The 25,031-nt window shown below is 36.7% G+C and overlaps 1 protein-coding gene and 1 pseudogene across 2 annotated transcripts in view; one reads left to right on the top strand and one right to left on the bottom strand.

The window, feature by feature from the left end:
- Nucleotides 1-9,785: 9,785 nt before the first annotated feature.
- The window catches only part of SLC3A1 (solute carrier family 3 member 1), a 55,388-nt gene continuing 40,142 nt past the window's right edge, over nucleotides 9,786-25,031 (top strand). Inside the window, exons 1-2 of the mRNA XM_081265070.1 lie at nucleotides 9,786-10,482; nucleotides 11,452-11,558. The gene's annotated coding sequence lies outside the window, so the exon portion shown is untranslated. The remainder of the gene's footprint in view (nucleotides 10,483-11,451; nucleotides 11,559-25,031) is intronic.
- Nucleotides 16,731-17,343, bottom strand: LOC308632805 (high mobility group protein B1-like; annotated as a pseudogene). The gene has a single exon. The product of its transcript is annotated as a high mobility group protein B1-like (transcript).

Here is a 25,031-nt window from a genome sequence, read left to right as displayed (position 1 = left end):
ATGTAGGTCTGATAAAAAAAATTTACCACAGGAGGCTGGATGGTCATCAGAACACTGTAATTCTGAAAGCAAGATAAACAAGGTAGAATGTTTCATGTTGTATGAAAGATGAAAATTTTCAGAAAAAATCTATGATCTATTTAAATTTGGGAAACTCATGATTTAAGATGAAACAATAGAGTTTAATTTTCATATGACATTCAGATTATTTTTAATCTTTGAACAAGGTCTTCATGTATTGGTCTCAGGATTTGTGTTATTTGTTTGGAAAGGTCTCATTCTATATTGAATTTAGATTCATTTACCATGACTGAGATGTCACAGTGGGAGGCCAGTAAAAGTTAGGACTTTTTAATTTTAATTTTTTTTTAATGACAGTGAAGAAAGACCAGAATTTGGGGCGGCAGGGGGTACTAAGGATTGAACTCAGGGACACCACTGAGCTACATCTCCAGCTCTATTTTATAGTTAGAGACAGTGTCTCCTGAGTTGCTAAGCACCTCACTGTTGCTAAAGCTGGCTTTGAACTCTGGATCCTCCTGACTCAGCCTTAAGCCACTGGGTTTACAGGAATGCACCACCATGCCTGGCAAGATCAGACCTTAATGCTAATTTTTTAGGGGCCTGGAATCAAAGGGGATGATGGTTAGGTATTTCAGTTTTCTGAATGAAATTCATCAGGGTTGAGGAAAGGTGCCATGGAGATGTTCTTTTTTTAAAACCAAGTTTACTCATGATTTCTATTACACATAGACGTTTATTGCCCAATATGTCTGTGTTGTTATAATATTTACTTAAGATCCTTTACTTTCTCTTTTTCTGTTCAACTCTGGGACTAACACTGTGAACCCTAAAAACAAAACAGAAATGCTAAACAGCTGTTTTTGTTTGGTTATGCATTAAACCTAGGGTTGTGAGCATGCTGTCCAAGCACTCGACCATTGAGCAACAATCCCGACCCAATGCTTTAACCTTTGTTTTGGTGGTTCACATACATTTACATTGTGATACAGAAGTGAAAAATGTCCTTACTAATAGAGAGTAAGCTAATTTTTCAGGCAACATTACCACTTCTGGTTGGCTTTCCAGGCTGTGATATCTTCTCAACTTTATTCTACTTGGCAATCGCAACTGCTAACCAGGACCACGTTTCATGATCAGGTGTAACTGGTAGATATGCTCTTTTAGTTCAGGAGTAAGAGATTCTAGGAGGTGATTTTGTCTTGAGTATCTGCAACTCTGGTGGGATACCAAAGAGCCTTACCTTTAAACAGGCAGAATCAAAGCTTTGGGATTACTTTTTTTTTTTTCCTCCTGACTTTTGAAAAACCCTTGTTGGTAATATTGGAGACAGGAATTTCTTTAGAAATTAAATCTGTACAACATGTGTATTAATTGTCTCTGTAGAATATTTGCCTAATACTTGAGTATGCATTTTAGATGAGGAAGAATAGTACAATTCAAGAGTCATCCTAATATGTGTGTCTGATTCTCTTTCCTAAATTGTTCACTTATTTTTACTTCTGTGCTCATTATGAAGAGAGATTTTTGTTTCTTCATTCCTAACTCTAAGGCATGAAGTATAATTTACTTTGGTGGGATTCCACAGTAACATGCTTTAGAGGACTCTGGATTTCGTTTTCATAAAATTTTGCCTATGAATAAATGTCTGGCTTATAAATTGATAATAAAGTTTATTTTAAATATTCCTATTTAACATTTGTAAGTGATTCATCTTTATGGGGCCAATATGTTTGCATGCTGGGGCACATGTACTAGTATTTCTGTAGAGTGATATTTTTTAGAAGTAAAACTGGTAGGCTATTGGGTATACATGTCTTCACATTATTATTACAAAAACATTATATTGAAAATATAGATTTACATGTCTACCAGAAAAATACTAGATTCCTATTCCTCCATCCAGCCCCATCCTCAGTAATACTTGATATTGTCAGACTTTGAATTTGCCAGTCAGATGAGTATGCAATAGTATCTCATACAACTTGCATTTCAGGTTATTTGTGAGAATCTTTTTCTGTTTATTGGCCTTTTGAGTTTACTCTTCTCTGAATTGAATTCTCATATATTTGCCCTTGTTTCTTTGGAGTTTGTTTCTATTTGTTTTTACTTTTATTTGTGAATGAAATGTTTTGGCTTTTGTTAGTCTTTCCTTTATGATTTTTGCTATTTTTCTTAAGAAATCTTTCTTGCTGGGCATGTCCACACACTCCTATAATCCCAGCGACTCAGGAGGCTGAGGCAGAAGGATCAAAAGTTCAAGGCCAGTCTCATTACTCAGCAAGGTCCTAAGCAGCTCAATGAGATCCTGTCTCAAAATAAAAAATAATAATTAAAAAAAAAAAAAAGACTGGGGATGCTGCTCAGTAGGTAAGCGCCCCTGGGTTAAATCCCCATTACAAAAAGAAAAAAGTCATTCTCATGTTTCTTGCAGTAGCTTTGGTTTGGGTTTATCTTTTCAAAAGTATAGTCAGATAAGAGAGTTAGGGAATATTTTTAATGTTTTTCTTATAAAATCAAAGTTTAGGTTCTTTGGAGTAAAATAGGCTCTTTGCTGTTTACAAGATTATTTCTGAATTGCAAAAATTCTCTCCACTATTCTTCTAATCAATCTAAGCTACCACAATCAGGAAGTGCAAAGACACTGCATCTATAGAAAAAACCTTAGCAGCAGATAGTAACCCTTCCCAGTCTGTCAAATAGATGCATCCTTCAGTAGTTCCAAAGTCTTCCCATCCCCCAAACATACATATTATGTTTTTATACTGCTACATATAATATGAACTAAGGAATCTTTTTTTGTCACACAGCTAGCTAATTGTGCTTCCCCCATCAAATGACCAATTTTTCTAACTGTACATGATCCACTTAATCCTAGCGTCTGTTATCTTTTTGTCTAACTTGTGCAGCTATCATGTCATATTCATTACTTCATCCTTGTAAATGCTGATTTCTGGCAGGTAGTATTTGGGCACAATACCTTTATTTTACTTTTTAAAATACTTTTATTTTACTTTTTAAATACTTTTATTTATTTTCATGTGCTGAGGATCGATCCAGGGCCTCACATGTGCTAGGCGAGTGCTCTACCACTGAGCCACCACCCCACCCCCAGTGTCTTCATCTTATTTAAATCTAGTTCCTTTTAATAAAAATGTAATAATCTGTACTTAAATTCTTAACAGCTTGCATCCATTTTGGTATCTGATATTGAAAATTCCTCCGCTACCTTGTATATTTAAATTTTAAACTGTAGTGTGGTACCACATTGCTCACTCGTTCTAATCTACCATGACTATGCTTCTTCCCCTTGCCAAGCTATGAGGAAGCCTAAGGCAAAAGTAAAATTCAGAGTTATGACTCTACCTTTACTTAAAATTTGGATATTTATCATGATATTTTAAAACGTTGCATTAAAATACTTATTTTGGCTGGATGCAGCACTGCACACCATATAAGCCCAGGTTTACAAGCTGGAGGCCAGCCTCAGCAATTTATTGAGACCTGGACTCAAAATTTAAAAAAGTTGTAGAGTGCCCCTGGGTTCAATCCCCAGTACCCATCTCTCAAAAAAAAAAAAAAAAAAAGTGACATTTTTTCTCCAAGGCAAAAATGTTTGAATCTAGTTCCAGCTGGAAAGTGTGAATTCCTGAGCTTTTGAAGTGACTGTCTCTAGACTCTTTCTGATGTAAAGCAGGTGTTCCTGCCCCTTAGCCTACTAGCATCCTTTAACATAGAACAGTTTTTTTCCAGGCAGCTTGGTGAAATGGAAGAAGGGTCAGGTTAATGCACCCTGAACCCTGGCAGCAGGAATTTGCTACAGCTTTGCTTCTGGAGGCATTGGATATGTTTTAATACTTTTAAAACATAAGACTGAGAGAAACGGGTTATAAAAAGTTGTCATTTATGTAAAAATCTAAATTCCCCAATTACTATTTTTTAACAAGACATTTTAATATCTTTGAAATTGGGAAGCATCTTAGATCAGTGGCATCTTTCCACTGTCATGGGCTAGGTAGCTATCATGGCATAGTTGCATTAACTTGGTCATACCTATTCACATAATTCTGTACTCTGTTGGGACTATGTTAAGTTTAAATGTGATTTTAAATGTCTTCAAAATGACCACACTGATTTAACATATAACAGGTATAGCATTACTAAGATTTAAAAAAGATCTAAGCCTTAAAAACCTGTTGTAATAACTATAAAATAATCATAAGTTTTGATAATGCATTTTTGTAATTTAATTGACAGCATTTTTATGATGCATATTTTCTTTTTTTTTAAAGATGGGGGGGAGAGAGAGAGAGAATATTTTTAATATTTTTTAGTTTTCGGCGGACACAACATCTTTGTTTGTATGTGGTGCTGAGGATCGAACCCGGGCCGCACGCATGCCAGGCGAGCGCGCTACCGCTTGAGCCACATCTCCAGCCCCACATATTTTCAATTGATACTTATTTTGTTGATTTGTGAGAGCTCCTAATGTTTATAAAATTAACCATTCTATTAAATAGAAAAAATCATTTTCTTCAGCTTAGTACTTGCCTTTCAATATTGTAATATTATTTATGAGTTTGTTGATATTGTTTTAATGAAAGGTTTTGAGGGATGAGACCAAGAACCAAGGGCACCTATCAATATGGAAAGACTGAATTCCTGAAAAACCAAACCACAAGCTCAACATCATAGTTTCCCCCCCTAAATCTTAACATTGTGTTACTGTTTCTGTGCATTTTCTTACCCTAACCTTTTTGTGTTTGTGTTAGCATTTCTTACAGGCAGAATAAGGTCTTTTATTTCTTATTTATTTATTTATTTTTTATTGTTGGTTGTTCAAAACATTACATAGTTCTTGACATATCATATTTCACACTTTGATTCAAGTGGGTTATGAACTCCCATTTTTACCCCGTATACAGATTGCAGAATCACATCAGTTACACTTCCATTGATTTACATATTGCCATACTAGTGTCTGTTGTATTCTGCCTTTCCTATCCTCTACTATCCCCCCTCCCCTCCCCTCCCCTCCCCTCTCTCTGTCCCCTCTACTGTAATGCATTTCTCCCCCTTGTATTATTTTTCCTTTTCCCCTCACTTCCTCTTGTATGTAATTTTGTATAACCCTGAGGGTCTCCTTCCATTTCCATGCAATTTCCCTTCTCTCTCGCTTTCCCTCCCACCTCTCATCCCTGTTTAATGTTAATCTTCTTCTCATGCTCTTAGTCCCTACTCTGTTCTTAGTTACTCTCCTTATATCAAAGAAGACATTTGGCATTTGTTTTTTAGGGATTGGCTGGCTTCACTTAGCATAATCTGCTCTAATGCCATCCATTTCCCTCCAAATTCTATGATTTTTGTCATTTTTTAATGCAGAGTAATACTCCATTGTGTATAAATGCCACATTTTTTTTTATCCATTCATCTATTGAAGGGCATCTAGGTTGGTTCCACAGTCTTGCTATTGTGAATTGTGCTGCTATGAACATCGATGTAGCAGTGTCCCTGTAGCATGCTCTTTTTAGGTCTTTAGGGAATAGACCAAGAAGGGGAATAGCTGGGTCAAATGGTGGTTCCATTCCCAGCTTTCCAAGAAATCTCCATACTGCTTTCCAAATTGGCTGCACCAATTTGCAGTCCCACCAACAATGAACAAGTGTACCCTTTTCCCCACATCCTCGCCAGCACTTGTTGTTGTTTGACTTCCTAATGGCTGCCGATCTTACTGGAGTGAGATGGTATCTTAGGGTGGTTTTGATTTGCATTTCTCTGATTGCTAGCGATGTTGAGCATTTTTTCATGTACTTGTTGATTGATTGTATGTCCTCCTCTGAGAAGTGTCTGTTCAGGTCCTTGGCCCATTTGTTGATTGGGTTATTTGTTATCTTATTGTCTAATTTTTTGAGTTCTTTGTATACTCTGGATATTAGGGCTCTATCTGAAGTGTGAGGAGTAAAGATTTGTTCCCAGGATGTGGGCTCCCTATCTACCTCTCTTATTGTTTCTTTTGCTGAGAAAAAACTTTTTAGTTTGAGTAAGTCCCATTTGTTGATTCTAGTTATTAACTCTTGTGCTATGGGTGTCCTATTGAGGAATTTGGAGCCCGACCCCACAGTATGTAGATCATAGCCAACTTTTTCTTCTATCAGACGCAGAGTCTCTGATTTGATATCAAGCTCCTTGATCCATTTTGAGTTAACTTTTGTGCATGGCGAGAGAAAGGGATTCAGTTTCATTTTGATGCAAATAGATTTCCAGTTTTCCCAGCACCATTTGTTGAAGATGCTATCCTTCCTCCATTGCATGCTTTTAGCCCCTTTATCAAATATAAGATAGTTGTAGTTTTGTGGATTGGTTTCTGTGTCCTCTATTCTGTACCATTGGTCCACCTGCCTGTTTTGGTACCAGTACCATGCTGTTTTTGTTACTATTGCTCTGTAGTATATTTTGAAGTCTGGTATCACTATACCGCCTGATTCACACTTCCTGCTTAGCATTGTTTTTGCTATTCTGGGTCTTTTATTTTTCCATATGAATTTCATGATTGCTTTCTCTATTTCTACCAGAAATGCCGTTGGGATTTTGATTGGCATTGCATTAAACCTATAGAGAACTTTTGGTAATATCGCCATTTTGATGATGTTAGTTCTGCCTATCCATGAACAGGGTATATTTTTCCATCTTCTAAGATCTTCTTCAATTTCTCTCTTTAGGGTTCTGTAGTTTTCATTGTATAAGTCTTTCACCTCTTTTGTTAGGTTGATTCCCAAGTATTTTATTTTTTTTGAGGCTATTGTGAATGGAGTGTTTTTCCTCATTTCCATTTCAGAGGGTTTGTCGCTGATATACAGGAATGCCTTTGATTTATGTGTGTTGATTTTATATCCTGCCACTTTGCTGAATTCATTTATTAGCTCTAATAGTTTCTTTGTAGACCCTTTTGGGTCTGCTAGGTATAGAATCATGTCATCTGCAAATAGTGATAATTTAAGTTCTTCTTTTCCTATTTTTATGCCTTTAATTTCTTTCGTCTAATTGCTCTGGCCAGTGTTTCGAGAACTATGTTGAACAGAAGTGGTGAGAGAGGGCATCCCTGTCTTGTTCCAGATATTAGAGGGAATGCCTTCAATTTTCCTCCATTCAGAATGATGCTAGCCTGAGGCTTAGCATAGATTGCTTTTACAATGTTGAGGTATGTTCCTGTTATCCCTAGTTTTTCTAGGGTTTTGAACATAAAGGGATGCTGTACTTTGTCAAATGCTTTTTCTGCATCTATCGAGATGATCATATGGTTCTTAATTTTAAGTCTATTGATGTGGTGAATAACATTTATTGATTTCCGTATATTGAACCAGCCTTGCATCCCAGGGATGAATCCTACTTGATCATGGTGCACAATTTTTTTGATATGTTTTTGAATCCGATTCGCCAGAATTTTATTGAGGATTTTTGCATCTAGGTTCATTAGAGATATTGGTCTGTAGTTTTCTTTCTTTGAAGTGTCTTTGTCTGGTTTAGGAATCAGGGTGATGTTGGCCTCATAGAATGAATTTGGAAGTTCTCCCTCTTTTTCTATTTCCTGAAATAGCTTGAAAAGTATTGGTATAATGGGGCTGGGGATGTGGCTCAAGCGGTAGCGCACTCGCCTGGCATGCGTGCGGCCCGGGTTCGATCCTCAGCACCACATACCAACAAAGATGTTGTGTTCACTGAAAATAAATATTAAAATATTAAAAAAAATGTATTGGTATTAGTTCCTCTTTAAAGGTTTTGTAAAACTCTGCTGTATACCCATCCGGTCCTGGGCTTTTCTTAGTTGGTAGTCTTTTGATGGTTTCTTCTATTTCCTTAATTGATATTGGTCTGTTTAGGTTGTCTATATCCTCCTGACTCAATCTGGGCAGATCATATGACTTAAGAAATTTATTGATGCCTTCCTATCTTCTATTTTATTGGAGTATAAGGATTCAAAATAATTTCTGATTATCTTCTGTATTTCTGAAGTGTCTGTTGTGATGTTGCCTTTTTCATCCCGTATGCTAGTAATTTGAGTTCTCTCTCTTCTTCATTAGCATGCCTAAGGGTCTGTCGATATTATTTATTTTTTCAAAGAACTAACTTTTAGTTTTGTCAATTTTTTCAATTGTTTCTTTTGTTTCGATTTCATTGATTTCAGCTCTGATTTTAATTATTTCTTGCCTTCTACTTCTTTTGCTGTTGTTTTGCTCTTCTTTTTCTAGGATTTTGAGATGAAGTATGAGATCATTTATTTGTTGGTTTTTTTCTTTTTTTAAGGAATGAACTCCAAGCAATGAATTTTCCTCTTAGAACTGCTTTCAATGTGTCCCATAGATTCCGATATGTTGTGTCTGTGTTTTCATTTATCTCTAAGAATTTTTTAATTTCCTCCTTAATGTCTTCTATAACCCATTGATCATTCAGTAATCTATTGTTCATTCTCCAAGTGATGCATGATTTTTCCTTCCTTCTTTTATCATTGATTTTCAGTTTCATTCCATTATGATCAGATAAGATGCATGGTATTATCTCTACTCCTTTATATTGTCTAAGAATTGCCCTGTGACATAATATATGATCTATTTTTGAGAAGGATCCATGTGCTGCTGAGAAAAAAGTGTAACTGCTTGATGTTGGGTGGTATATTCTATATATGTCAATTAAGTCTAGGTTGTTAATTGTGTTATTGAGTTCTATAGTTTCCTTATTCAGCTTTTGTTTGGAAGATCTGTCCAGCGGTGAAAGAGGTGTGTTGAAGTCTCCCATGATTATTGTATGGTGGTCTATTAGACTCTTGAACTTGAGAAGAGTTTGCTTGATGAACATAGCTGCACCGTTGTTTGGGGCATATATATTTATGATTGTTATGTCTTGTTGGTGTATGTTTCCCTTGAGCAGTATGCAGTGTCCCTCTTTATCCCTTTTGATTAACTTTGGCTTGAAATCTATTTTATTTGATATGAGTATGGACACTTCTGCTTGTTTCCGAAGTCCATATGAGTGATATGATTTTTCCCAACCTTTCACCTTCAGTCTATGTATATCTTTTCCTATCAAATGCGTCTTCTGTAGGCAGCATATTGTTGGGTCTTGTTTTGTGATCCATTCTACTAGCCTGTGTCTCTTAATTGGTGAGTTTAAGCCATTAACATTTAGAGTTATTATTGAGATATGGTTTGTTCTTCTAGCCATATTTGTTTATTTATGTTACTAAACATGGTTTGTTTTCCTCTTTGATTATTTTCCCCCCTTTACTGTCCCACCTCCCACTGTTGGTTTTCATTGTTATTTACCATTTCGTCTTCCTGAAATGTTTTGCCAAGGATGTTTTGAAGAGATGGTTTTCTAGCTGCAAATTCTTTTAACTTTTGTTTATTGTGGAAGGTTTTAATTTCATCTTCCATCCTGAAGCTTAATTTCGCTGGATACACGATTCTTGGTTGGAATCCATTTTCTTTCAGTGTTTGAAATATGTTATTCCAGGATCTTCTAGCTTTCAAAGTCTGTGTTGAGAGATCAGCTGTTATCCTGATTGGTTTACCCCTAAATGTAATCTGCTTCCTTTCTCTTGTAGCTTTTAAAATTCTCTCCTTATTCTGTATGCTGGGCATCTTCACTATAATGTGTCTAGGTGTGGATCTCTTATGATTTTGCACATTCGGCGTCCTATAGGATTCTAGGATTTGGGATTCTGTCTCATTCTTCAAGTCTGGGAAGTTTTCTCGTATTATTTCATTGAATAGATTGCTCATTCCTTTGGTTTGGAGCTCTATACCTCCCTGTATCCCAATGACTCTTAAGTTTGGTCTCTTTATGTTATCCCATATTTCTTGGATGTTCTGCTCATGGTTCCTTAACAGTCTTGCTGAGCTGTCTATGTTCTTTTCAAGTTGAAATACTTTGTCTTCATTGTCTGATGTTCTATCTTCTAAGTGTTCTACTCTGCTGGTAGTAGAATAAGGTCTTTTAACTCATTATGATGGAAGAGGGCTAAGATGCTCAGACCTAGAGGGTACTGGATATGTGTGCTTGGTCAGAAACATTCCCTTTTGCTCTCCATATGCACTTTTTTTTTAAGAGAATTTTTAATATTTATTTTTTAGTTTTTGACGGACACAACATCTTTGTTTGTGGTGCTGAGGATCGAACCCGGGCCGCACGCATGCCAGGCATTAGCTACCGCTTGAGCCACATCCCCAGCCCTCCATATGCTCTTTAAATCAAATATGGTGGCATTTGTTTTGCTTTACTTAAAAAAAAAAAAAAAGAAGTAGTAATAAAATTTATATCCAGAAAACTGGAAAGACCTTAGGTGTTAAATTTGATGAGTTTTGAGAAGTGTCATTTTAACATCCAAAAGTTTTAGAATTTTATCATTTTCTTTGACAGTTTCATCAACCTTCAGATGTATACACTGACATTTTTTTCACATTATGAGTAAGTAAATATTTTTTCTTTTATGACTTTGGCCTTTTAAATAAATGTTTGTTCATAAATATTTAATACTGGGACTTATAGATCAAAAATCTGATATTTTTTTCCATAACTTTTCCATCATTGCCTTACACTAACTATTGCATAAGTCAATCTTTTCTCATTCTTTGGAAATGATCTTTATCCTTATATATGCTTCTATTTTTATGGGCATTTTATTGCTTCGTATTCTGCATGAATAACATACCATTTTAATTATCATAATTTTACTAGACATTTTTATTATCTTATATGAAGAGTACTCCTTTATTATACCTAATTTTATAAAAATATGAATATATCTACGCCAGTTGAGCTTTTGAGTAATATGGGCAATATTTGCCTGCCAAATAAAACTCCTATTAATATGTTGATTATATTGTTGTATATATGAATTTGAAGACCATTGATATCTTAAGCAGACATGAGTTCCATTCCAGGAACACGCTACATCTTTCTATTTATACAAGTGTTTATAATGCCCCCAGTATAGTTTTTCAGTTTTTTTTTTTTTCAATGTGGTCCACATCTTTCTTAAATTGATTCCTAGCTGGGCCTGATGGTGCATGCCTGTAATCCCAGTGATTTGGGAGGCTGAGGCAAGAGGATCTCAAGTTTGAGGCCATCCTCAGTAACTTAGTGAGACCTTATCTTAAAATAAAGAATAAAAAGGGCTGGAGATGTGGCTCATTGGTAGAGTGCCCTTAGGTTCAATCTCCAGTGTCAAAAAAATTCGATACCTTGTTTTATATTTCTTCTTTTTAAATGTTTTAATTATTTATACATGACAGTAGACCTGTTTTATATATCTTAATGCTATAACAAGCTACCTCCTCACCCCTCAGTATTGTTTGTACCTTTTAATAGCCAACTGGCTTTATTTTTGAAAAATTAAAAAAAAAAAATCACTTCAATTTCTATCATTTCCACCAGATGGCAGTCTTGGGCATGTCAATTGATAAACCTGCTGAGAACTCTGGTGACAAGGCAGTGAGTGACTGGCCAACCTACCAAGAGCCCAGAAGTTCAAGGAAAAAAAGGTTCTTTTTTGTTTGTTTTTGTAAACCTGAAAGAAAAATGATCCCAACAGCACATAGTTATTCATACTTGTATTAAACTATTAATCTTTTAACTATTTATTGGAGGCAAAGAAGAGCTATCACCATGCCCTTCAAATTCATGTTTTCCCTATTCATGCAATAAACACCTGTGGCTTCTTGGTAGTACTTGTGGTTTTATTTCAGGATTCTTCGTGAGTAAAAGCCAGCTTTAATCTTTCATTATTGTTTCAGTTATCCTAAAAGTACCACTTAGATCAGCAGTTTCTGAATTTATGTGTAAGAGCATCTCATGACTGTTTTTTACCATTCCCACATCTCTTCTGAAATTAGTTAGTGTTTATACTTCATGTGAAAGGAAGTATGGTTGTAACCTGCCTGTTCTACAGGAACATGAACCTAACAGCCCCCTTTAATGAAGCCCTTTTTGGCTTAATTTAGGTGATTTCCAAGATCTACATTGAGGAACATAGGAAATAGTTCATCACATGCTTTGTCTCAAGTATTTTCTAATAGATACTCTTCCAAGTGGCCAAAAATATAGTACTTTGGGACACAGTACATTGCCTAGGCAACCCCTCTTCTTGTACCACTTATTAGGATTCCATTGTTAGTCAACGTGCTTTTATAATCAGGGAGTGGTAAGTGACTGTATCCGTAGAGTAACTAAGTACATTTTCTTTCTGAGAGATGATATTCCCACAGTGAAATTGAAAAGTGCAAGAATATGTGGTAGGAAAAAGGAAACAAAATATTTGGTTCTTAAGCACAAAGGTATGCCAAGGTTAATGCTTGCCTTTCCGAATGAAATTGAAATAAGTCTTTCAGGAAATGACGTAGCAAACATTTTGAAGGATACTAAATAATCTCTTTTAGCGAAAATCATAAAAAAATTCCTCTCCATTTTGGATCCCTGGATAATTCTATTTTATACTTATGTGGAATATCAAACTTCTTTAGTTTTATCTATTTAATCTGAGAATGAACGTTGAGTAGACTTATTGGGATTTCAACATTAACTCAAGCAAGCTTGTAGTGTACTAAGACTTCTACAAGTAAAGACCAAATTGGAGTTCGTTAGAATTAGGTACTTTCCACTTGTTTCAGAATAACTTCAATCCTATAAATAGACTCATCACTTAAATTTTAGAAGGTTGGCTGTGTAAAAGTACCTTTGAAGCCATAACTTTTTTTTCCCAGTACTGGGAAGTGAATCCCAGAGCCTGTACATGCCAGACGAGCAGTTTAGCACTAAGTTATATCCTCAACCCTTATAAAATTATCTTTGAAAATAAATTCCTTTCTAATAATTTATGAATGTGTTTAGTTACTGTAGCATGCATGCACACACACATATATAAATAAATGTATACATACATATGTCTACACAAATGTATACATACATACTTGTGTGTTTATTTTTAGGTTTTGTGGTTTTTTCAGGATTGGCCACACATGAATCTTACAGTTAAGACAATGTTCAGGTGGGCATGGTCGTGCACACCTGTAATCCCAGTGGCTTGGAAGCTGAGGCAGTAGGATCCCAAGTTCAAAGTCAGCCTCAGCAAAACCGAGGCCCTAAGCAACTCAGTGAGAACTTGTCTCTAAACAAAATACAAAACAGGATTGGAGATATGGCTCTGTGGTCGAGGGCCCTGCCCCTGAGTTCTATCCCCAGTACCAAAAAAAAAAAAAAAAAAAAAAAAAGACATAATGTTCATATGATAGTATAACAGCATGCTATGCCCATGCTAGTAAAATGTCTTTCACCATCAGAAACATATACGTCAATGCCAGTTGCTTTAATATCAGAAAAAATGGGCCAATGTAAACTACATTTTTTTTTAATTTTAAAAAATAATAATAATCCTGCTGGGTGTGGTGGCACATGCCTGTAATCCCAGCAGCTTGGGAGGCTGAGGCAGGAGGATTGTGAGTTCAAAGCAAGCCTCAGCAACGGCGAGGCACTAAGCAACTCAGTGAGACTCTGTCTCTAAATTAAACACAAAAAATAGGGCTGGAGATGTGGCTCAGTGGTTGAGTGCCACTGAGTGACACAATTCCTGGTGCCAAAAAAAAAAAAATAATAATCCTGATGCATTAAAAGAAAATCAAAGCTACTACTTGGTATGCAACTTGAGGGTCAAATACAGCAACTTGTAGGTTGTACAGGATAGAACAGTGCCTCATCCAAGAGGATGCCACTCACATCACAGATATGGGGACTTACATGTAACAGCAACTCTTCAGCAACTAGAATAACTGCAACAAATATCTGACAAATTGTACTGTATGCGTGTGGAGAGGAAGTTAGGTGCATATAGGCAAATCCTAAAGGAACTGCTTTGACTTTTTAGCCTTTGAGTTCAGCCAGTGACTGGTTCAGGATGCCCTTTTAACTCTTGTTTTCTAGAATTCCTAAGTTACCAAGGCTCAAAAAATAACAAGTGGGAAAAAGGGGTGGAAAAAAGAGATGCCCCAGATATAGACAGCTTTGTATATTTCTGCTAATATATGTAGTGTTTGTAATGTAAATATAGATGTTATATAGTTCAATTAAAATTTAAAGAAAGAACCTTGGCTGGTACAATAACCCTCAGATATGTTTGTTTATATAGCTTCTTTATAGTTCAAGAACATATGAAAATAGTTGAGTAGATGTAATGGGCATAATCTGGAGAATAGAAAAGAATCATTGCGGATGTACCTTTGAGAGCTAGGCAGTTAGTTAAGGTAAGCTAACCTGCTGTAACAATCAAACCTGTATTGGTTCGAAGTTTACTTCTTGGTCATGCGTGGTCCTAGCTGGGTGTTCCTGGTCAGTAGCTTATATTTTCCATGTGGTTTCTCAGCTCTGAGCTTTGTCCATCGTGTGGCTTTTGTCGTCTGTATCCAACCAGCAGAAGAGGGAGGAGGAGAAGGAGGAGACACAGCAGCTTCTTCAAGCCTCAACTTGAGGATGGCACATTTTGTTTCTGTTGAAGAGAACTAGCTACGTGGCCACACTTAATGAAAGTGCGAGGCATGAGGCTAAGAAATTGCTATCCCTGGCTGGGTTTACCAGCTACAGTTCACTTCTATGGAACTTTAAGGCACCTGGCTATTTCTGAGCAGTCTTCTCTTCTCTTCTCCCCCCGCCCCCCAGCCTCTTTTTCTTCCTGAATTTTGAAATATAACCAATTGTTTGAGAAATATGTTCTTTAGTAAAAGAAAAAAAATAGGAAACATTTCTTTTGGACCCAATGAGCTAATTCTTTTAAAAAAAATTTAATTATACATTATAATTACATATAACATTGAGGTTGATTTTGACATAATCATAGGCATGGATTAGAGTTTGATCCAATTCAGTCCCAACCTCTTCCCCTTTTCTCCTCCTTCCCTAGTTCCCTTTCCTCTACTTTACTGATCTTCTATCTATTTAGAGTTTTTTTAAATTATTGCTTTATAGATACATATAAAAGGGAAATTCACTGTACATATATGAATATGCATAGGATAATTTGGACAATTTCATTCCACCCTTTTTCCTTTGTTCCACCCTTCCTACCTCTTCCCTCCCCAACAGGTAGCCGCTCTTCAGAGCAGTAAAAACAGATTTCACTGTTAGGAGGAGATGCATACTCTTTAAGGCACTGTGAACAGAGAAAACTAGTAATGATTTAGGCACAGTGTCAAACACGAGAATGTCCCAGCCAGAATTACTGAGATTAACAAAATTGAGCAGGGTGTTGTGGTGCATGCCTAAGTTCCAGCAGCTGGGGAGGCTGAGGCAAGTTGCTTAGGATGGCTTTGAACTTGTGATCCTCCTGCCTCAGTCTACAGAGCCACTGTGATTATAGGAATGTGCCCCAGACATTTTTATTTCTATTTTAAGATAAGGTCTTGCTAAATTGCTGAGGCTGGCTTTGAACTTCCTCAGCCTCCCAAATTGCTGGGATTATAGGAATGTGTCACTGCCCTTGATGTCAAAGCTAGCTTTGAGTAAAACCTGTTTTCCTACCAAAAAAAAGAAAGATACTATTTTAAAAAAATAGAAAGGCAAATCAAGAGATACTATAAAGAAAATAGAAGTCTTCTAAGTCCCTGGACTTCTGGGACCAACATTTTCCTGGTTTCAAGGGAAAGAGTACACCTAAATTCAGTCTGTTGCCCTATTAATGGAATATTCAACAGTATGGGTGAATCTCAAAAGCGTCTTGCTAAATCAAGGAAGACAGACACAAAGACCATATACCATATGAATCTATCTGAAATTCTAGAAAAGGCAAAATAGTAGTGAAAGAAAGCAGATCAGATGTGGCTTAGTGGTTGAGTGCCCCTGAGTCAATCATGGTACCCCCAAAATAAGCAAGTAAATAAAAAGATCAGATGTTGCCCAGGTCTTGGGTAGGAAGGTGGTTTGGGCTGAATCTTTGTAAGGTGATGAAACTATTGTGTATCCTGGTTGTGGTGGTAGTTATACTTAACTGTGTACCTGTGTCAAATCTCATCAGATACACATCTCAAAAGGTGAGTATGCATTTTATACTTAATAGTTTTAAATAGTTTTATACTTCATAGTTTTAAAAAAAGAAAGTGTACTAATATAGACATTGGGTTTATAAGTATTCATTGCAAAATTATTTCAAATCTGCTTTATGTTTGATAATTTTCATTTTTAAATAGCCCCACAAAAGGAACTTGGAAGTCACAAAAGAGTACTCTGAATGTTATTGCCCTGAGGTACTTTTTTTTTTTTACAATTAAAAAGAAAAATGTATTTACTTAGAAGCATTCAGCTGCAACTTTTTTTTTGTAATTACAGAGCAGTATTCAGTTAACAGAAAAAGTTATTTCGTATAAACTGTGTGAGAAACAACTGAAGATGAAAAACTGCTGTCCCCATATATAACTAATTTGTGCTGTGCACCAGCAAGAACCTGCTTTAAATTTCCATGCCAATTTACAACCCTCACACTGTACCATGCAAGGTCAGTGGCTATTGAAAATACCACCAGGACAGGGCTGTCTAAAGACACATTTGGTAGTGCGTTAACTATACAATAAAAAAAAAAAAAAACTCAGTACAGTTTAAAAACAAATCTTACATCAGCCTTACATTTCAATTTTTTTCTTTAAAAGGAGTGAGTTGTGTACAGGGGGTTAAATGCTTTATAGACAAGAAAAAACCAACTCATCATCATAATCTTCCTCCTCATCCTGTTCATCTTCATCCTCTTCCTTCTTTTTCTTGCTTTTTTCAGCTTTGACAGCTCCCTTGTTTGCTGCATCGGGTTTTCCTTTAGCTCAGCAGGCAGCAATATCCTTTTTGTATTTTTCCTTCAGCTCAGCAGCTTTCTTTTCATAAGGCTGCTTGTCATCTGCAGCAGTGTGATTCCACATCTCTCCCAGTTTCTTTGCAACATCACCAGTGGATAGGCCAGGATGCTCTCCTTTGATTTTGGGGCGATACTCAGAACAGAACAAGGAGGCTGACGGAGGCCTCTTGGGTGCATTGGGATCCTTGAAATTTGTTTTTGTTTCCCCTTTAGGAGGAATATAGGTTTTTATTCCTCTTTCATAAGGGGCTTTGTCTGCCTCTGCCATGTCTTCAAGTTTTCTCTTGAGCAGACATGGTCTTCCACCTCTCTAAGCACTTAGAAAACGTTGAGAAGTTGACTGAAGCATCTGGGTGCTTCTTCTTGTGCTCTTCCTGGAAAGTTTGCACAAAGAATGCATATGATGACATTTTGCCCCTCGGCTTCTTAGGATCTTCTTTGCCCATCTTTAGTTTATGTATTTATTTGTAGTTACGTGTATGTGTGTACATGAATATATGTGCTATCTGAGTAATTTAGTGATTTTCTTGAGCAACTGATAGAGTAATGATAGAGTTGAAGTGAGGGGAAAAGTTAGTATAAAATGCTTTGCCAATTAAGTCATTTATATGGAATGAATTATATGATATGAAATCCATCAAGACTGCTTTTTTTCTTAAGCCTATCTGCTGCCAGGCATGGTGGCACATGCCTGTAATCCCTTCCACTAGAAAAGCTGAAGTAGGAGGATCACAAGTTTGAGGCCAGCCTCAGCAATTTAGCAAGGTCCTAAGCAACTTAGCAAGACTGTCATTAACATGGACCAAACATGTTTGTTCTTTCCACAATGTCAGAATTTATTGGATAACAAAAAGTTCATAGGCTATACCTCTTTCATTAGTGGCACTGAATACTTATAGACTACCTCGTAATCATAAAACTGGGCAATCACAGGTTCTTTTATTCCAAACTTAATTTCTAATATCTGTAACTCAAGTCACACATCACACTTAACACAATTACATACATATGTATCCATATATGTATTTATATATGTGTGTGTGGGTGTGTGTGTATATATATATATAATTACAGGAAGTTGAAAAAGCATTAAACAGAACAGACACGGGTTCAGAAGGCTGAACTGAGAACAAAGGCAGAAAGCAGATTTGAATGCAGAGTCCCTGTACCTGTAGGTGGTCAGATAAGACTACAAACTAACCAAAGACCTTCAGGGGACAGAGCTGTCAAAGCTCAGGAACTTATTCCAGGACAAGATTGGATGGATTAACAGATAAACAGAGGGCTGTTTCACAGTATAGGTTTGGAGTTTCAGCTCCAAATGGCAGCTTGGAGTGGAACTTTTGTGAACGTCATGAGCAAGAGAAACTCTGCTAAAGCCCCAGGACAGAGATTCAGAGGTTCGTTGCTGTGACAGTTTTCCTGGGCAAGGCTTGTGACCATCTTACAGGGTCAGGGTCCAACCATGTTCTGTCTCAGCATGTTTCTCCTTTTATGGGTCTTGAATGAGGGGGTTGTTTCATTTGGTGGTCTGATGTGTTTACTAAGCTCATGGGCCCGGTTTTTCCAATAGGAGTTTGATACACCGATGTATACCTGTGCTTCTGATTAATTTGGTAAGTTCACAAGTGGTCATTCTTATTATCACAATTAATTTGTCAGTTTTATGCCTTGAGGTTGTGCCAGGCAGATGGTGGTCATTTACTTGTACAAATAAGGTAGAGACTCCACCTTGGCTCTTAAACTCAAAATGGAGTAGATTCTCGCAAACAACTGCTTTACAAAATGGAGTGAAAAAGGTTTAGGCACAGCCTGAAAACTGCTTTTCTAAACATCATGGAATAACTCAAGAGTGAGGCAGAGCCTGCTCTCCACAGAGACCTTGTCTCAAAAAATTAAAAGGACAGTGGATATAGATTAATGGTAAAGCCACCCTGAGTTCAATTCCCAGTACAAAAAAAAAAAAAAAAAAAATCCAATGTGCTATCCTCAGCCAATAATCAGGAAGATCTACTTATTAAAATCTGTCTTTTAAAATGTTGAGTGGTAAGCCAGGCAGTAATCCCTGAGTTGGCTCTGGTGGTTGAGAAAGGAGGATCGCAAGTTAAAAGCCAGCCTTAGCAATTTAGGGAGGCCCTGTAACTTAATGATAAAAAGGACTGGGGATGTGGCTCAGTGGTTAGCCCCTGGATTCACTCCCCTGTACCAAACAAACAAACAAACAACAACAACAAAAACCTACCATATAATACAGTAATCCCACTGCTGGTTATATATCCAAAGAATTGAAAGCATGGTCTCAAAAAGATATTTTCACATTGATATTCATGGCAGTATTTTTCACAATGACCAAAAGATGGAAGGAAACCAAATATCTGATAGATGAATTGATAAACAAAACATACAAGGAAAATTTATTTAGTCTTAAAAGGGAAGGAAATCCTGTCACATAACATGGTTGAAACTTGAGACATTATGTTAGTCTCAAAAAGACAAATATGGCTGGGTGCAGTCGTGCATGCCTGTAATCTCAGTAACTCGAGAGTCTGAGGCAGGAGGATCACAACTTTAAGGCCAGTCTCAGCAATCTTTTGAGGTCCTAAGCAACTTACTGTCTCAAAATTTTAAAATTAAAAATAAAAAAATAAAAAGGCTGGGGATATAGTTCAGTAGTAAATCTTGGACTCAATTCCTAGTACCAAAAAAAAAAAAAAAGAAAGAGAATTACTATATGATACTGTATGAATCCTACTCATATAAGATATTTACTTACAATACACTCATAGAAGAGAAAGTGGTTACCAGGAGCTAGGGATAGAGGGAAAGGAGACTTGTTTGATGGATATACTGTTTCAGATCTGCAAGATAAAAAGTTCTGAAGGTAAGTTTCATAACAGTGTGAATGAACTTAACGCTGATGAACTGTACACTTTAAAATGGCTAACATGGTAAAGTGTGTGTGTGTGTTTGCCACAATAAAAATAGTTAAGGTGGGGTTGGGATTGTAGCTTAGTGGTTGAGCACTTGCCTTGCATGCGTGAAACACTGGGTTCAATCCTCAGCACCACATAAAAATAAATAAATAAATACAAAACAAAGATATGTGTCCATTGACAACTAAAAAAAAATTTTTTTTAAAATTAGTTAAGGTGCAAGATAGATTATTTACATTAGTAGCCCAATTAAAAACCTCTTGTATCCTTGATTTTTGCTCTTTCTTAATCTCATCACACTCTGACTCTGGACATGGCACATAAAGTTCAGTCAAAAACATGATATGTGACTTCTAAGACTAGGTCACACATTAAACATACAGTTTCTCCTTCATTTTCTCTCTAAATTGGGATACTCACACTTGGGAACAAGCTACATGCTAGTAGGCAGCCCAAAGTCGTCAATATGGAGATACCACACTTCAGAGATCCATGCAGAGCACTAAATGCTGACTCCCAGCATCAGCTTCATCTAGCAAGAGAGATGGATGGCAAATAAGCACATAAAAAGATAGCCAGTGTCATCAGTCATCAGGGAAGTACAAACTAAAGAGACACCACTATCTACTTACTGGAATCACTAAACAATCAAACTGAACACAGAAAATGCTGTGAAAGATGCGTAAGAATGTGTGTGCTCACCACTAGTCATGGTTTGGATATGAGGTGTCCCCAAAAGTGCCTGTTAATGCAAGAATATTCAGAAGTGAAAGGATTAGATTATAAGAGTTGTAACCTAATTGGCCCATTCAGAAAAGTATGGTCAGCCATCTATGGACTGAGATCTCTGAAACCATGAGCCCCAAACAAACTTTCCCTCCTCTAAGTAGTTGTTCTCAGGTATTTTGGTCACAGCAACAAAAAGCTGACTAAAACAGAAATTGGTATGAGAGTGGGGTTGTTGCTTTCTGTAAGCTGACCATGTGGTTTAGAAACCTTAGAACTGGGTTTGTGGGAAAAACTATGAAAAGTTAGAGATGTAGGCTGGAAAAGCTTTAGGATGTTGTAAGAAGAGCTTCATGGGTGATTGTGGTGGCAGCTCAGAAGACCAGAATGCCAATAAGAATTCTGTGCTTGTGAGGTTTCAGAGGAAAATAATGATTTTATTGGGAGTTGGACTAGAGGCCTCTTATGTTATGTTCTGGCCAAAAAAAAAAAAAAAAAATCTAGGTTGTACCTCAGTGGCAGAGCGCTTGCCATCTGTGAGACACTGGGTTCAAGTCTTGGCACCACATATAAATAAGTAAGAGTCCATTGACAACTAAGAAACAATGTCTATATTTTATCCACGTCCTGAGACTGTGTGAGTCTGAATTTAAAGGTGATGGACTAATTAATCTGATGGAAGGAAGATATTTCAAGGCAACATAGCATTTGGTAAGTGGCATGGATATTGCTGATAACTTTTAGCCAGATTTACTGTGAAAATCGACAGCAGAAAACAAAGCTAAACGATTTTAAAAACTGCAGTTTGGTCAGAACAGAAAAGTATAGTAGAGCTTGGGCCAAGGAAGATGTGTGTGTTGAAGCTATTATTGCCCCTCAGGAGATGCTAAGTGCTTTGCCAAGAGACAACAAGAAAGACTGCGTGGGGGCGTTATGTAGAATTTCTTGAAAATTTGGTAGGTATAGTACACAAAATAGTATAAGGAACTGCTATGTCCCCAGTCCAAAGCTCAGACCACCAATGTTACTTTGAAGCAGATCTCAAGCATCAGGTTATTTCTTCTGGGGATATTTCGTAATGTATCTCTCCAGGATAAGGGCTCTTTTAAACATAATTACAAAACTTCACCCCCCCAAAAAAATTACCAGTAATTTCTAAATGTCATTAAATGTTTAATTAAAAAAAGCAGGACTCCTAGAGATATAACTAAATGCATTTCGCATTGTCAGATGGACAAGAGCTTTGGGGGTTGGGGTGAAATGTTATAGTTTGGATGTGAGTTGTCCTCTAAAAGCTCCTGTTAACATAGTAATATTCAGAGGTGAAATCATTCAATTATGAGAGTTGTAACCTAATCATCTTAGTTTGAATGGATGAGTGCTAACTGTAGGCAGGTGGGGAGTAGTGGGAAGAAGTGAGTCAATGGGGCATTTCCCTCTGACTCTTCCCTCACCACCTGCTTCCTGACCCCACCATGAGCTTAGCAATTTTCCTCCACCGGGCTCCTTCCCCATTATGTTCTGCCTCACCTTGGGCCCAGAACAATGCAGTCAGCCATCTATGCACTGAAACCTCTAAATTGTGAACCCCAATTAACTTTCCCTCTAAGTTTTTCTTTTTGGATATTTTTATTATAATGATGAAAAGCTGCAAACCTAAAATTGCTCTAAAAAAGTTTATTAGCTACTTTATATATTTTTTTAAAAAGGACTATGAATACATCCAATGTGATGAATATACTTCAAAATAATTGTGCTAGAGAAAAAAGTCACCATAAAAGAACATACACAATTGTGTAATTCCATTTATATAAAATTCTAGAAAATGCAAACTAATCTATATTGATAAAAAGCAGATTAGTGCCTGGGGGTGGGGAGGTAAGTGGTTCAGGGAAGTTGGAGGGATAGATTACAAAGGGACATGAGGAAACTTTTGCAGGGGATGTACATGTTCATTATCTTGACTATAGTGACGGTTTCATGGGTATATACACATGTTGAAACTTAATCAACTTGTAGCCAGGTGCAGAGGCACACACCTCTAATCCCAGCTACTCAGGAGGCTGAGGCAGGAGGATCACAAGCTGGAGGTCAGCATGGGCAATTTAGTGATAACCTAAGGAGTGGGTGGTGGGTTGGAGACATAAACTCTATGACAGAGTGCTTGCCTAGCATGTGTGAGCCCCTGAATACCATCCCCACCAAACCCACTTATCACCTTATGTATTTTATGTGTACAGTTTATTATTTGTCAGTTATCTTTCAACAAAGCTGTTTCTGAAATGCCAAAATATTAAATAGTAACCCCCACATTTATTCATTTTCATTACACAATGGCAGTTGATTAGGCAGTTTTGCTGATGTGAGCTGGGTTGCTTGTCCATTTGCCATCAGCTGGCAGTTAGGATGGGGCTAACAGAGCAGTGAGGCTGGAAGACTCAACACTGGTCCCAGATCTCTGTATCCCTCCCACATCTCCAGCAGGCTTATGGTTATGGTGAGGGCAGGGGTCCTAAAGAGGGGTAGAAAGGCACAGCACTTTTTTTTTCTTGTGGTGCTTGGGATTGAACCCAGGGCTTTGTGCATGCCAGGTAAGCACTCTACCTACTGAGCTGTATCCCCAGCCCTGTGCTTTTTAAGTCTATTTTGATGTCAAGTCCCATTGGTCAAAGCAAGTCACATGGTCAATCTCAGAGTCAGTTTGTGAAGTTTTGGGAGAAAGGCATGGATACAGGGAAGCCATTAATGCAATTAATATATTGTACCTTAACAATGTTTTGATTTTTATTTCTTTAATTCTACCTTGAAGGTATTTTTGTGCAGTGACTTTATTGTACATTACTTATAATTTGACAACCTATCTCATTGAATGTAATTTGGCTGTTGATTTGTTTGCATTAATTCCTTGAATGTAAGGAATAGTAAGGTTTTGTAGTGACATCACATTTTCATGTCCTATTTATATTTCTTTGGCTATTTATTTTGGTTGCCAAAATGTATTTAAAGAGTTTAAAAAGTATTCTTTCATCTTGTAGCTATATTGGTTTAGCTCCCCTGTTTAGGCCAAACTATTTTTTTTCTGTTTTCTTCTGATTAGAACAGTTTTTAAACAACACTTTTTTCTAGACTATATTTATAATGCTAAGCCTGGGACCAATTAAATTTGACAGTTGAGAGCTGGGGATGTGGGTCAGTGACAAAGCACTAGCCCAGCATGTGTGAGGCTCTAGATTCTATCGCCACCCAGTACCACAACCAATTAATTAAATAAATAAATATTTGACAACTGAGCTAATAGAGACTTAGAGAAGCTGGCAGAATTGTTTCAGATCACTCAGTGAGCAGATGGTAGAGGTGAGGCTTGAATCTCCCTTCCTCTGATTTAAAGTTTCACTTATTAAACTGTACCATGTCAACACATGGTGGCATGTACAGACAGCATAATGAATGCCATCATTATGTATAATTATAATGCACCAATAAATAAAAAGAACACATGGTTAACAGAAGTGATAAAAATCTACGTTTTTGTGCAGAATGTACTTTCCACTTCCATTCTTCTTTCACCCATTCTTCTTCTAAAGCATAGATTTAGGTCCAGCAATTTTGAAATAACTATTCTTCATTCAGGCAGTAATGTACCAGGCACTGAATTAAATGCTGTGAACTTAAAGATCACCATGTGACATATCCTACTCTCAGCTCATAGCCTCTGTGAATGAGTTTGGTAAACAGGTAAGTGAAATATGGCAACTCCTTCTATTTTAGCCATTTTCGAATCAGATAAGTTATATGCTACATGTCCTCTGCTGGGTTTGTTGCTGAGTGGAAGTCTTTATGATGTGATGGTTTTGTAATTCATTATATATTGATTTTCATTGAGTATTCCTTTCTGTATGTTTGATTCTTTGTTGAATTACAGGATATTTGTGGATTCTGTGACATTCTCATCTGCTTTCTAGATATTTCATTCTTTATTATACTATCATGATTGTTTAACTGACTTGAATGTACTAACTGGTTTGCCTTCATTATCTCTGATTCTTTCTTTTTGATTATTGGAATTTGTGTCCTTTCTTCATATTTACAAGTGTTATCATCCATTTTCTAACAATCAGCATTCCTTTAAATCTCTCTGGAAGTGATATTGATACCTTTGTACTTGCTTGGAATTCTTAGCTTTGTGGCAATTTTCTCCAGATTACTACCGACTTTGTTTTCTCTTCTGCTGTTTCAATACTGGCTAATTGAATCTGTGTTTTATCTCTGCTTTTTTCCTTTAGTTTTGGTATCAGTATGGGCTTTTGTGAATGGGGTGGCTACTGCTAATAAGAATCTCACTGCATTCTACCATCTGCTTCTGAAATCCTGGGTAAACTCCCAACTCAGGATTCTCTAACTTATTTTTCCCCCAGTAAAAGAATAATATACATTAATTATAAAAAAATTTAGAAAAATACTAAAAAGATTAAAGA

The sequence above is a fragment of the Spermophilus citellus genome (assembly GCF_964194105.1).
Source record: "Spermophilus citellus genome assembly, chromosome: 13".
Lineage (NCBI taxonomy): Eukaryota > Metazoa > Chordata > Mammalia > Rodentia > Sciuridae > Spermophilus > Spermophilus citellus.
Note: the sequence above shows the minus strand (reverse complement) of the source record. Positions and strands in the feature narration are given on the sequence as shown.